We start from the raw sequence: 12,374 nt of genomic DNA, 5'->3' as shown, positions 1-12,374 counted from the left end.
GGGAGGGCGGAGCCTCCGCGGGGCGGGGCGGGGCGGTGAGACTACCCAGGCGTTGGCGGCGGTAGGAGCACAGCCGCGGCGGAGCGCGGAGCGGCGGGTGCAGCAGCAGGAGCACCGGGCCGGTGAGTGCGCTGGTCCCTTCGCTGCTGGCGGTGCCGGGGGTGCCTGTGCTGGGCGGCGGCTCCGGTTTATCTCTTAAATGGAGCGAAGCGTTTCTATTGTTCCGCTCCGGCACGCGTGTCCGGGCGGCGGTAGCGGCTGAGTGGAGGAGCGCTTGTCCGCGCGGGGGCCGCCGGCACGAGCGGCGGCACGCCCCGGGCTCGCGCGGCGCGGGAAGGCGCTGCGGCGGCGTTCCGTTAGCGCCTGAGGGGAGGGAGGGAGGGAGGGGAGGCGGCGGCTGCGCCCGCCGCGCCGCCCGCTGCGGCGGGGAGAGGAGGCGTTTGGGAGCGGAGGGGCTTCCCCGCCGGTAGGAGAACTTCGGAGATGAGGGGGGGCGGGGGGGGGGAAAAACCGAGCCCCGACCTCCCGCAGGTGTTCAGCCGCCCTTTGTCTCTCCACCTGCCGGCAGCGGCGGGGAGGGACCCGCTCCCGCCTCCGAGGAGCCGAGGCGTCCTCAGCCCCGCTCACCCGCGGCTGCGCTTCAGCACCAGCACTTCGTTCTCAAGTTATAGCGGGGTAAGTGCTGCAGCAATAGTTCTTAAAAACCCGTCCGTGCCGAAGAAGGTGATGCCGTGAGGGTCTGCGTGGCTTTTCTGGTCGCTGCCCACCCGGAGCTGTGCTTCTGAAAGCCGTTCTTGAGGGGCTTCTCTCGCGTACGGCACACTTGTTCTGTCAGCTGCTTCAGTGCTCTGCAGGCTGTACGTGCGTACGGAGCATTTTCTCTTTTCGCTATTAAAAAAATTGAGTCAACTTGTGTATTATTTGTCCAGGTAATTGCGTTACCGGAAAGCTTTAAGATTTAAAGTTTTAAATTATATTTAAAACTAACTCAATTGTTGAAGTGTTAACTCAGTTTTGTATTTGTATCCGCGTTTCTAATGCATCAGTATTAAAACTTGCTTCTTTAAAAAAATACTCTTCAGTATTACCTAATGTTAATAAGTCACATGAACTCCAATGCAAGTGTGTGAACGAACAGCTAAAGTATTAAACTTGTCAAACATGGGCTGTAACTTCTTGCAGCAGTGAGATGACAGAGTGGGAAGCCTTTGATATCTGTCTGTGGGAACAGACAGATTGCGTGCACGTATCAGTGTATGTTACCGGTCCCCACCGCCTTCACGTAGGTGAGCAAGAACACTAGGGGGGAAAAAAAGGGGAAAAAGAAAAAAAAGGCACCTGGATTGTTATACTTCATTATGTGTACTTCATTTTCTCCTCCCCACACCACCTTTTGCTTTAATCAGATCTATGTATGATCTCTCATGTATGAAATACTCCACATATCTTGGTATTAAAGGGCTACTTAAAACTTTCATAGTGTGTATGAATTGTGTGTTATTAATCACCTGCTATCTTTGATTCCTCAATTCTTGTCTCATCATTTTTGATGTGTTCACTACTTTAGTCTGACGGAAAATGATGCTGTTCTGCTTAGGTGAGAGATGTTTACCAAAATGTCATAGCATAGATTGAGCCAAATACATCTCTATAGTATTTTATCCTTTCAGTGAAATTAGTATGTTTTAAAATAAAGCTACAAAGCTGCAGTCCTGCCAGTACTACCACTTAAAATAGAATAAGCTATCCCCCTCTTCAATTTTGTGATACTTTTCCAGATTCTGTCTTTTTTTTAAGAAGTGAGGTCTTGGACCAGATTCATACTTTCCTATTTTTATGTCCACTGTATTTTTCAGGATTGTTGTGGTTTGGTTGAGTGTGATGAGGAAAAACTGTCAAGGAGGTGAGGGAGGGAGGAGGAATGGTTGTTGGCTTTTTCCTTAAGGATTACATAGGGCAACTTAAGAGGTAATACAAGGTGAAGGCTTGTTAAGTTTACTGTTAAATGCAGTTGTGAATTCCAAAACTTATCTTCACAAGACTGCCCGTCTTATGTGTTTGCATTCTCAAGTTGAGTTTGAGATTGAGTTTGGGTTTTTAAGTTTGCTTTGACTTTGTCTCCCCATCTACCATTTTCAGTGAATGATTTGTTGACATGTATGTTGAAGTATTCATGAAGTAGTCACTCATCTACTTTCATATTCATTGTTGAAACCACACAATATCTTGTATGTCTGTTGGCCTACTGAACACCTTACCTACAGCGCTGCTGGCTCAAGGTGATTCCAAAACTGGCCTGGGATTAATGCACCTCTGAGCTGCAAAGTGACTGGTGTGGTGTGTTTCTGTGCTTGTTCTTAAGACTTGGGTCTCTTACTACCTCCTTTTGTATGGAAGAATGTGTATATGTTCATACATAGTCTAGCAGGGTTCTAGGAGCACGTGTCTGTGAACGCTACATCGTTGTGATAATTCTCTTGAAATTTATTCTGTAGATGTAAATGTCATGTTTATGTGTAGTTTAATTCAACTTCTAATCTTATGTATCACAAAATGTAGCAGTGGAGAGGAGTTAGTGCTGGTAGGAAATTTTTCTCAAAATATCAAATTTATTTTTCGGTTGCTCGTCAGCCAGGAAGACACATTTTTGGCATGGCTGAATACCTTTTAAAATAATTTCAGACAATCCATGTTCCGTGTAGGCAATACATTATTCTGTCTTTATAGAACACAGGCTGAATATGAATTAATATAGGGTACATCTGTCCTATACTCAGTCTTTAGGCTGTCTTCATCTTCATTACGTTGTGTGTTCAAAATAATGTTAAAAATTGGTGTGTAAACATGGCTTTAAAAATTAATGCCTGATTTTCTTTCTTTAAGTACACTCGCATATGTTTGATACGCTCAGTATGTCTGGTTACATGTCAGTATAATGGGCAGATGGTAGGGAAAGACGTTTATATAGTCAACTGTGATTAGTAATAACTTTGTATTTTTTCCTTAAATAGGTGAAAGACCAGAATAGTTAAATTTGGAAATATCTTTAAAATTTGGGGGTTTAATTAGTGTCTTTTGAGCACTGTTAGTCTTGTGAACTGGATGACAAGAGGTTAGCAGAACCTGGGGTGGAAATAATGTAACATGCATTCCTGCAGGAGGAAAGGAAATACTTTCTGAATCTTGAATGATTGACTTGACAGAACAATACATTTTTTTTTTAAAATTTCTTTGTAAAATTGTGCTGAAGATAATGAAGCTATCCACTTCAAGACAAACGAACAAAAAAAAAAAACCCAAGTAAATAATAAGGGTAAAGTTTTTGACTTATTTTCCCTCTGTACTTGGTATTTAAAGCAGTACAAAGTGTCAGGGATGTAAGTAAACTGCATCAATCACATTAGGGATATATATTTTTTATAGTGTAAATAGCTTAGTGCAGTCATTAGAAAGGTGTTTTTTGTTGGAGAAGGTCTGTAACAACGCAGTACTCTGAGATTTCAAGTAGGATGAATGCCTGTGTGAAATCTCTTCAATTTCCTGAATTCACTGAAAGAATGCCATGTCATCTTTTTTCATTTTCCCTCACCAAAATTCTATTTCTAAAAAGGTAATTACATATTCTGCTCAACGTAAATGTACATTAGATAATCTGTGCATCCGGCTAATAAGTGAAGCTACACTACATTGCATTATTTTAAAACGAAAAGCTTCAGTTTCTTTTTTTCTGTTAGTCTTGTACACATGCACGCATTCTGCTTCTTGTTGATCCCTCAGCCCAGCCAAAATCAGAGGTACGTGTTGGAAGTCGTCTGGCGACTTTGCATTTAAAAGCAGCGAACCTTCCTTGTAGTGTGGTCACTGCCTGGCTCCGCTTGGCTGTGCAACAGTAGCGCTCTTTTCTGCCTGTTTGTGTTTTGAGTAGTTCTGAATAGCCTCTCGTTTGGTGGCCTTAATAAAGCATGTATGATAAAGAATTATTCTTGTGTGGCGTGATTGAACTATCAATTGTAAGGTCATGTTCTGCTTTGTTTAATATACTTCAAAGCTAATGATTATGAAAACTGCAGACTGTGGCTAATGTGATAAAAGCTGCATGAGTTACCCGCGTCCTTTTTGGTCTTTTAGAATCACTGCAAAGCAGCTGTTGCTATGAGGGAAGAGAGAAAATTTCTTATTGATACAAGCTAATGAGTTAAATATGTGTCTGGCTTTTGGGTTAAACAGGATTTGACCTCCTGCGTTGTAAAAGGGTTTTGGTTTAGTTGAGCGTTTAAATATTATGATAATTCTTGAGAAATATTTTTTCAGACCTTGAGACTATTCTGTCAGGAAGAATCAATAATGACAAGTAATATTCCATGTAGAAGAAGGAAGTTAAATCATGTGGTTGTATTCAGTTTTAACCAAATAGCTAGCCTATTAATCGGAAGACATCTTTCCACTTATTTATGTACTTCAGCCCTGCAGTCTTTCACCATTATCATTACATCTAAATGAATAATTGCTCAATAAAGTAAACTATTTCTAATCTGCTGTGTATGCCTGACAATTCTAAACCCATGATGACTTGATGGGGCTAATGGACAATTGGCTTCTTCTGGAAAGATCAATTCTGTCAGAATTGAAACTGAAACTGTACCATGCCTGCAGTGGGATTTCTTAAATATACAAAACCAAGCACTTTTTAGCTAGGAATGATCTCTCCAAACCTCGAAAGAACTTCAGTTCCTGTGCTCTTCTATTTTTGTCTATTTTTATCATCCATGTTTCTGTATGCGCAGTGTGTTTGGGGGACTTCCTCACCTGAGAAGAGAGAACTATAATTTCCTTTCTAACTTCTTTGAACAACGTATTTAAAGCTTTGTTTTGCTTTTGGAATTCTGACTGAATTCTGAGAATTTTGCTCAGACACCACAGGAAAGCAAACGCTCTAATTACCTTTGCAATAAGATAATATGCCCAAACACTTGCTCACTAGTTGCATTTTGCAGCCGCTGCTTTTTAAACAGCGATGCCATTCCAGCCTTTCATTCTCCTGTAGAAGTTTGGAGTCAGCTGGAGAACTTGGACATCTACTTTTCAGCACGATTTTTTTAAACTGACCTTGGCGTGTCAAGTTTAATGTTAGGAGCATGAGTACTTTGCCAAAGACAGCCCGTCTGAACTCCTCACGATCACTAAGCCACTGGAGATTGCCTCCTTCCTTGACAGTATAGCAAAAAGTCTTTTCAGTAACTGTTTCTATGTCTGAGGTAATGTTCGCTGCCCCAGTTTTTCCCATACATCTCAGTTATGTAAGTTGTAGTTAGAAAGAAAATAGGTTTAAACATTTAAGACATCTTTTTTAATTGGTACACTAAAACTGCCCTTTTCAAATGCTTTTCTTTCCACATTTAAATTAAAGCAGTTCTTGGAGCATTTAATGATTGTGTACTTCAGACCGCAATTTAGGTTCACTGAAGCAACTCATGTTTTCTTTCTTGGATAGCTTTTTTTCAAAAGAAAGCATTTGCTCTAGTTTCTAAACTATTTAAAGCTATTAACCAAAACCTAAGACAACATGAACAGCTTACTGTAACATCAGGTCTTCAACTTGAGATCCTATTGGAAAGGAAAGATGCCTATGTCCCTACCCAAATTGGTGGAAGTATATGTGAAGCCTGTAGGTGAACGATGACCTTTTCATCTGCAAAGAGAAATATGAGAAGTGGGAGGAAGAAGAGAGGGAAGCCAGGTTATTTTTACTGTAAATATGTCAGTTTATTGACTTGTTAATTTCAGATTTATTCAAAAAAGCAGGAGGAAACAGTAATGTCTGCCAAAAACAAAGTAATTAGTGGGAGTTGAAAGATGTCTAATGATTCTTACAAGTACTATAGAGGAATAAACTAGTCTCTTATTAAAGTGGATATGGACTTTTAAAACACTGTAGTAATTCTATTTTGTCTTTAAAAGCATGTGCACTTACATATGGTGAATAAAACCCACTTTATTAAAGTAACATTGTTTATTCACAGTAATGTTACAGGCAGCAGGTGTTTTTTTATTAAAAAAAAAAAAAGTAAAATACCAAAGCTGACTCCACACTTCTAAAATACAGGTTCAGATAATATTTGACAAAGCTGATGTTTGAGTTGAAGATGACAGAAGAGACTTTTAGTTTAATGCTTAATGTGCCTGCTACACTTCCGTGGTCTAGTGTGAAAAATAAGATGTTGTGTTACAACTGCATGCACTATGGACCATCTTTTTTTCCTTGTGAGTAGTCCAGTCACAGAATTCGTGAACATATCTGTTCTCCCAGTTCTCTCTATTCAAAGAAACTACTAGTGGAGGTCTGCAAATTGAGGAGCTGGGAAGAAGAGGACAGCAGTGTCTGAGAATCTCTTAAGAGAAGTAAGGCAAGGTGTTGAAAAGAACAACCATCTAGCTTTTACGATGTAAACGTAAGGGATGCAGAGCTGAACCCTTTTAATTCAACGCTGTTTTGATCTTTGGTTGCTATGATCTCATTTTCCTCCTGCAGTAATGTTGACGTAAGTGTCACAGGATAGGGATTATGTGCTGTCCATAACTGATAGTAGTGAAAGTCTGGAAGGCGTGTTTTGCCTTTAGCTTAGGTCATTCCTCTGCATCAGAATTGGGCTTTCCCTCTTCATCTGCTTGCCCGTTTTATCAGTCTCCCTCCGTGCCCAGGCCTGTAGAGATCTCTCTCTGTACGCTCTAGCATTTCCTCTGCTATGCCCATGGTGCTCTCTGCTCCTGCAGTGTGTGCATACAGATCTTTGCTGCTTTTAATCTCCAGGGGGCATTGCCCACCTCCTTACTTCTGCCGTCTGAAAATGCTGCTGCAAGGAAGCCGAACTGTGAGGAGTACTAGCTGTGGCTTTCTTTTTCGAGTAAGCAGGAGTAGTTTAATTACTACCACTTCAGGCAGAAAATAACAGTGGTCTGTGAAATATCCCACCCCCATGTGAACTTGTTCAGATGTGTTGGGTTTTTTAAAGATTTTTTTTTTTTAAGCCAGAGGCAAGAGAATGGCTGATTAATAACTTCTTCCCATGTTTCCCCCTGCCCCTCATCTGACGAGCTCAGGTGTGTAAAGAGCATCTCTAAATACCTATTGGGCATTCAGCAAGACATGAGGTAACATTCTTGGTAGAAGGATGATGCCTGCTAGGACTAAGCAGCCTGAAACAATGTTTGTGGTGCTTTGTAGCTGTGAGTGTTCTTGTTCTTCCTGGGCACAGGTTCTGAAGTCTCACGTGCCATGCATGCCTGAACGCAGCTCCTCAATTTACTGTCGCCTGTGCAGTCGCTGCATGCTACAGCCATGCTTGTTCTCAGTTCCCTGTAGGAGAGTGCCTTTGATTAGTCCTCCCCAGCATCTCTGAGGCATAGAAAATGTCATGGTAGCACAAAAACCCATGTGGATTTTAGAGCTTTTGGAGTCTCCACTTGCACAGAAGCTACTTGGCGTCATCTGTAGCTGGCAGTTTCCATCTGCTCTTCCTACCCTGCATGTGTTGAAATACTAAAGAAAGCAGATATTAGATCTACGAGGAGATACTGAGAAAAACAAATATCAGAAAAACAAGCAAGCAGAAATGTCTAATTATGGGGGATATGGAGCTGCAGGGCGTATAGAGAAGATATCCATGAAAGTGAGTAAGAAACAAATTGACTGTAAGTAGATTTATTTTGAGGGGATGATATGCATGAAGCAAAAAAAATGCCATTGGTAATTTTTCATATACGAGTGTGAGGGAGGAAAATGCACATACAATATCAAAACACAGTGCACTTGTGAATTTGACATAACGGATACCAGGTCTTCATATATGAAGTGACAGCAAAATACCCTTTAGCTTCAAGAGGACAAGCTTCCATTCAGTCACAATGAAGATAAACTCTTGAAGTGATGGAAGCATATTGCTCAAGAACACCACTAGCATATCTTGTATTTGGAAGGAGAGGAAAGCAGCATAGATTCAAATCTGCATATAAGAATTGTTACTAGGAGCTAGGTCTAATAGTGTGTCATCTCTTTACCTGTAGTGAAAGCCTTTTGGAGGCAGATGTATGTATGATATGTGTTCCCACTCTTTGTCATTCCAGGATTGGTAAAGACTAATGGAATTAATATTCACCATCCTTTCCTAATCCTTATCTATGTAACTATCCTATCTTTGAGTTATTACTTAATTCCTTAAGAATTGTAGGGCTTTAGAAGAATCCCAAAAATATTGCTGAAGCAGCAAGAGAGCAAGGACAAAATTAAATTTTTGCTTTCAAAGGCTCTAGGATTGTCGTGGGAGCTCAGAGGAAGTAACACCAATGGATAGGATAGTTCTAAAGGAAGAAGGAAAAAAACTTGGATTTAGATCCTTTGGTAGCGGCAGGTCATTTAATCTATACTTAACCTGTGTTTCTCCAATATAAAATGAAAACAGACTCTTTCTACTCATGTAATAAAATCCAGTAATGAGTGTGAGGCATCTGGGTATTAGTTCATTAAAAGGTAAATGTCTATTTGAATGTGATGAATGCTTTTAACAACCTTAATGTATTGTATATAGACCGTGTAAGCAACTAGGTGGTCGTATAATTCATTGGGCATGGTGGTCTCTGCTGTCCTAGAGCAGCTTGGTATAGATTTTTAGAGAGATTAGATCATTCATATTACTTTAAGGATAAGTGGTAACATTTATCATAGACTTCCCATTTTTATTTTTTAAATCTTTCAATACAGTGATTGAATAACACTTTGAAAGCTAACAATTGCAAATCCTAGACATTGTTTGAATTGTAGACGTGTTTTGCACTGTCCTGACCAAAGTAACAAATCTCATCAATAGACTTACACAACACAAAAATGTTATGTACGTTCAAGGAGGCCGTTAGAATACAGCATTCATTTAGAAAATATTTGAGATAATAACGTATCATTCACTCATAGAAAAATTCAGTATTGAGTTGAATTTCAGTCAAGGCTGTGAAAATACTTAATATCCTTTTGAAACAAGAAATTGTGCTGAAGTCTTGCAAGGTTGTGCATATGACAAGAAACAGCATATTAACATGAAATTTCCGTCTTTTTTCATGTTGAAATAGAGTAGATCTGGAGTCTGTTCATTCAGCAAAACAGCAATTGGGAACTACTTTACAGAGCTCACTTGAAGCAATGTGCTCTTGCTAGTTCACTCTAAATATGGATTATGGAGCTTACTGAAGATTTTTTCATATTTAAATTACCACTAGTTTTATTTTCTTACATTTTACCTGGTTGACTAGAGAAATAAAATTTTTCTGTCTTCTGGCTTATACAAAATATACTTAATTAAGACATACTATCTCCCCAGAGTCAAAGTATAATGTTCAGCTGGCCAACTTGCATGAATAATCCATCACCGTGAATCATTAATTTAGAAGACAAGCTATGGTAATTGATGTCTTTATGCAAGCTATGGAAATGCTTAGGGAAATCACTTATTTTTCTTGTTGGTACATTTTTTAATTTGTTTTAGAATATTTCCAGGCCTGAGTAGTGTTGGGCTGTAGCTTCTGAAACAGATTCACCTGAAATTAACTCCATTTGTGGGAATATGATCTTGTTTTTGAGTAAAAATCTGAATATTTTCATTTTGAAAAAATTCTGAATGTGATCTTTTTCTTGTTTTTGAGTGAAAAATGAATATTTTCATTCTGAAAAATTATTAAAATCATAAGACTTCAGGCTCATTTTGTGTGCATATACTGGATGAACCACTGTTTCACTTTTGGAAGGTTCTAGTAAAAAGGCCTGGCATAGTTATATTAGCAGTAGCCTTTGTGAGAAAAGTGTCTTTCAAAAATCATGACATTATTATATCTGGTAATGGAAACGGGGATTGCAAGCACTAATACATACTGTGTAAGTTGGTATTTAGACCTTCCTATATTCTGATATGTTGGAAGTGATTACCTGATGAGTTGATAGCATGTTCCTGTATCAAACTAAGCATATCAAAGGCTGGTGATAGGTATAGTGTGTTGGAAGACTTACACTTGAAGATAACTTAGCACACAATTTATAAAGTTTGCTTATATGCTAAATTATGCTGTAGCCATCATGTCTGTATGGCAAGAAAAGTTACCAATTTTCTTTCCTTTGTAGGAATCGCTCCACTTTCACTCATAATTGAAATATTAGGGTTTGCTAGTCTACAGTGATACATACCAATTTGCGATTATTTTGTCTGTCTTCAAAACAAGAAAGATGCAGCTAGGTCAGTACTTGGATGGGAGCCGACAGATTGGTGGTATTTCAGTAGCAGTTCAGAAGCAGAATATCAATAACCTGTAACAAAGGCATCAGGTTGCTGAGGTAAAAACACCAAGTAGCAATGGTTTTTGTATTATTACAGATCAAGGTAGTTTCAGCATTTTGTTCTTTTATTGCTGGTCTCTTATATTTGAGAATAAAATGTCTGTTCTATCTCTAAATTCCTCCTGTATCAGCACCAAAGATGTTTGTCTTTAGTTTGAGTCTTTCAACTTTGTACACTGTATTGCAGTTGCAGAAAGGTTACGTACTCCTCCTCAAATAGGCTTTACATTTTTCATTAAATAAAAAGAATTTTATGAACTTATGAAAGGTTTTTAATGTGTGCACGCAGATTTCATATATGCAAAATATGATAGAATTAAAGTCTTTCAATTTACTTTAATGGGTCTTGGACTGTAAGTACATAGCACTGTGATGTTTTCTATTCCATAGAGGAAACTTCATAAATACTTCTCATGTGTTCAGTAGCTGACCATTTCTACATATAGTCTTTAAGGTGTAACGATTCTGAAAACAAACAGGCATGTGTTTTTTGTGTTCTTTTTTTTTTTTTACCCTGAAATATTTACCTCCCATTTAGGCACCAAAATAGATGCTTGTTGTCTCACGTGCTTGGCTCCTCCTGTTTGTTCTCAGCTGAGCCCTTGTGTGCTGCACTCTCAGAAATCCAGCCCTGAACTTGGACTTTATATATAGGAACAAAAAGAGAACATATTCACAATAAACTGGCATTTGAGCTAAATTCAAGTAGGCTTTGCCATTTTTGTTCAATTTCGTAAGGTATAGAGAAGTATCATATTGCTGATAGCTTCAGTTATTGAGAAATGTTAATCAAAACTTCTATAAAGTGAGATAAATCGTGTTTATTAATGCTTCCTGTGGACATACAGTGACTTGGCCCTGGGACATTAAGGGCATAATTGGGTTGTGTAATTAACTTTTTTCCCCTCTATGGATTGAGTGGCTATGCACACAAAACTTTCTGAGTAGCTCCAAAATATTTTTGTGATATTAGTTCAAGTCAAGGGAAAAAAATTGTAATTTTTCAGACCTTTTATTTAAAAGCAAAGATGCACAGTGAACACAACTTGGTTTCTAATGTGGTTTATATGCCAGACGTAAAACTCAGAAAACAGTGACTACTTCTGTGTTTCCATACCTGACCCAGAACAGAGATTTGAACCTTACTTGCCTGCTTTGCCAAAGAATTCCAAAATCATTGAACCAAAAGAGTTTTTGAGCTGAACCTTTCTTGGTTTTCCCTTTACAGTTGTTTCATTTTGCATAGAACGTAGATTGGGAGTAGGTTGATGTAGTCTTTTTCTCTTGCTTTCTCTCTCATGCATCTTCCATGTGCGATCGCTACTCGTCAGGTAGATAAAAGTCCTTTTCGGCACTGTCTTTCAGTGTTTGGTGTACACAGTGTTATGATTCTTAAAATGGGGCCATAGAATGTATATGGGTGGGCATGTACGTGTGTATGTATAGATGTATGTATACGTATCTTTTTCAGAACATGGAAGATGGAGAAAATGCATGCTGTATATGAGGAACTTAGAAACTCACTCCTCTAGTTCATCAACTTTCCCAAGTACAGTCAGCTGTCTCTTGACTGCTGACGTGCTTGTCTAACCTTCTTAAAGGGATCTAGTGGATATGGGTAGATCTAGAGACCTCCCCAGGCAACCAATTCCAGAGCTTCATTGTCTTTGCCAGAAAAATGCTGTTGTTGAAGTCCAGCCTGACGTTATGTTACTGCAGTTTGAGTGGGCTCTTGTCCCATCCACTATGCGCACAGAATCAGAATAGTATTTTAATTCCTTTTTTTTTTTTCCTTCTCCCTCCATGATTGATATCAAAGATGGAGACTGGAATAAAACATCCCCAAACTGGCCAAATATGAGCTTTTAAATCCACATTGCTTTCATACTTGGCTACCTCAACTGGCATCATCATCAGTCCAATTAAAAAATAAGCGCCTGCCTTAAAGAATTCACAGCTAGACTGGCATCACAGTCAAGCTTAGGAGAAGATTACTTAGACG

General features: G+C 39.2%; 1 protein-coding gene across 3 annotated transcripts in view; it reads left to right on the top strand.

Annotated features, from left to right (window-relative positions):
* The first annotated feature begins 82 nt into the window (after positions 1–82).
* SERPINI1 (serpin family I member 1) overlaps positions 83–12,374 on the top strand; it is a 55,207-nt gene continuing 42,915 nt past the window's right edge. For 2 of the 3 annotated variants that reach the window (XM_082319401.1, XM_082319399.1), the window contains exon 1: positions 83–122. The gene's annotated coding sequence lies outside the window, so the exon portion shown is untranslated. Of the gene's footprint in view, positions 123–11,895; positions 11,922–12,374 lie in introns of those variants that run through there. The other variant, XM_082319400.1, reaches the window with a different exon arrangement.

The sequence above is a fragment of the Platalea leucorodia genome, assembly GCF_965183815.1.
Source record: "Platalea leucorodia genome assembly, chromosome: 8".
Lineage (NCBI taxonomy): Eukaryota > Metazoa > Chordata > Aves > Pelecaniformes > Threskiornithidae > Platalea > Platalea leucorodia.
This window is presented reverse-complemented; position numbering and strand designations above follow the sequence as displayed.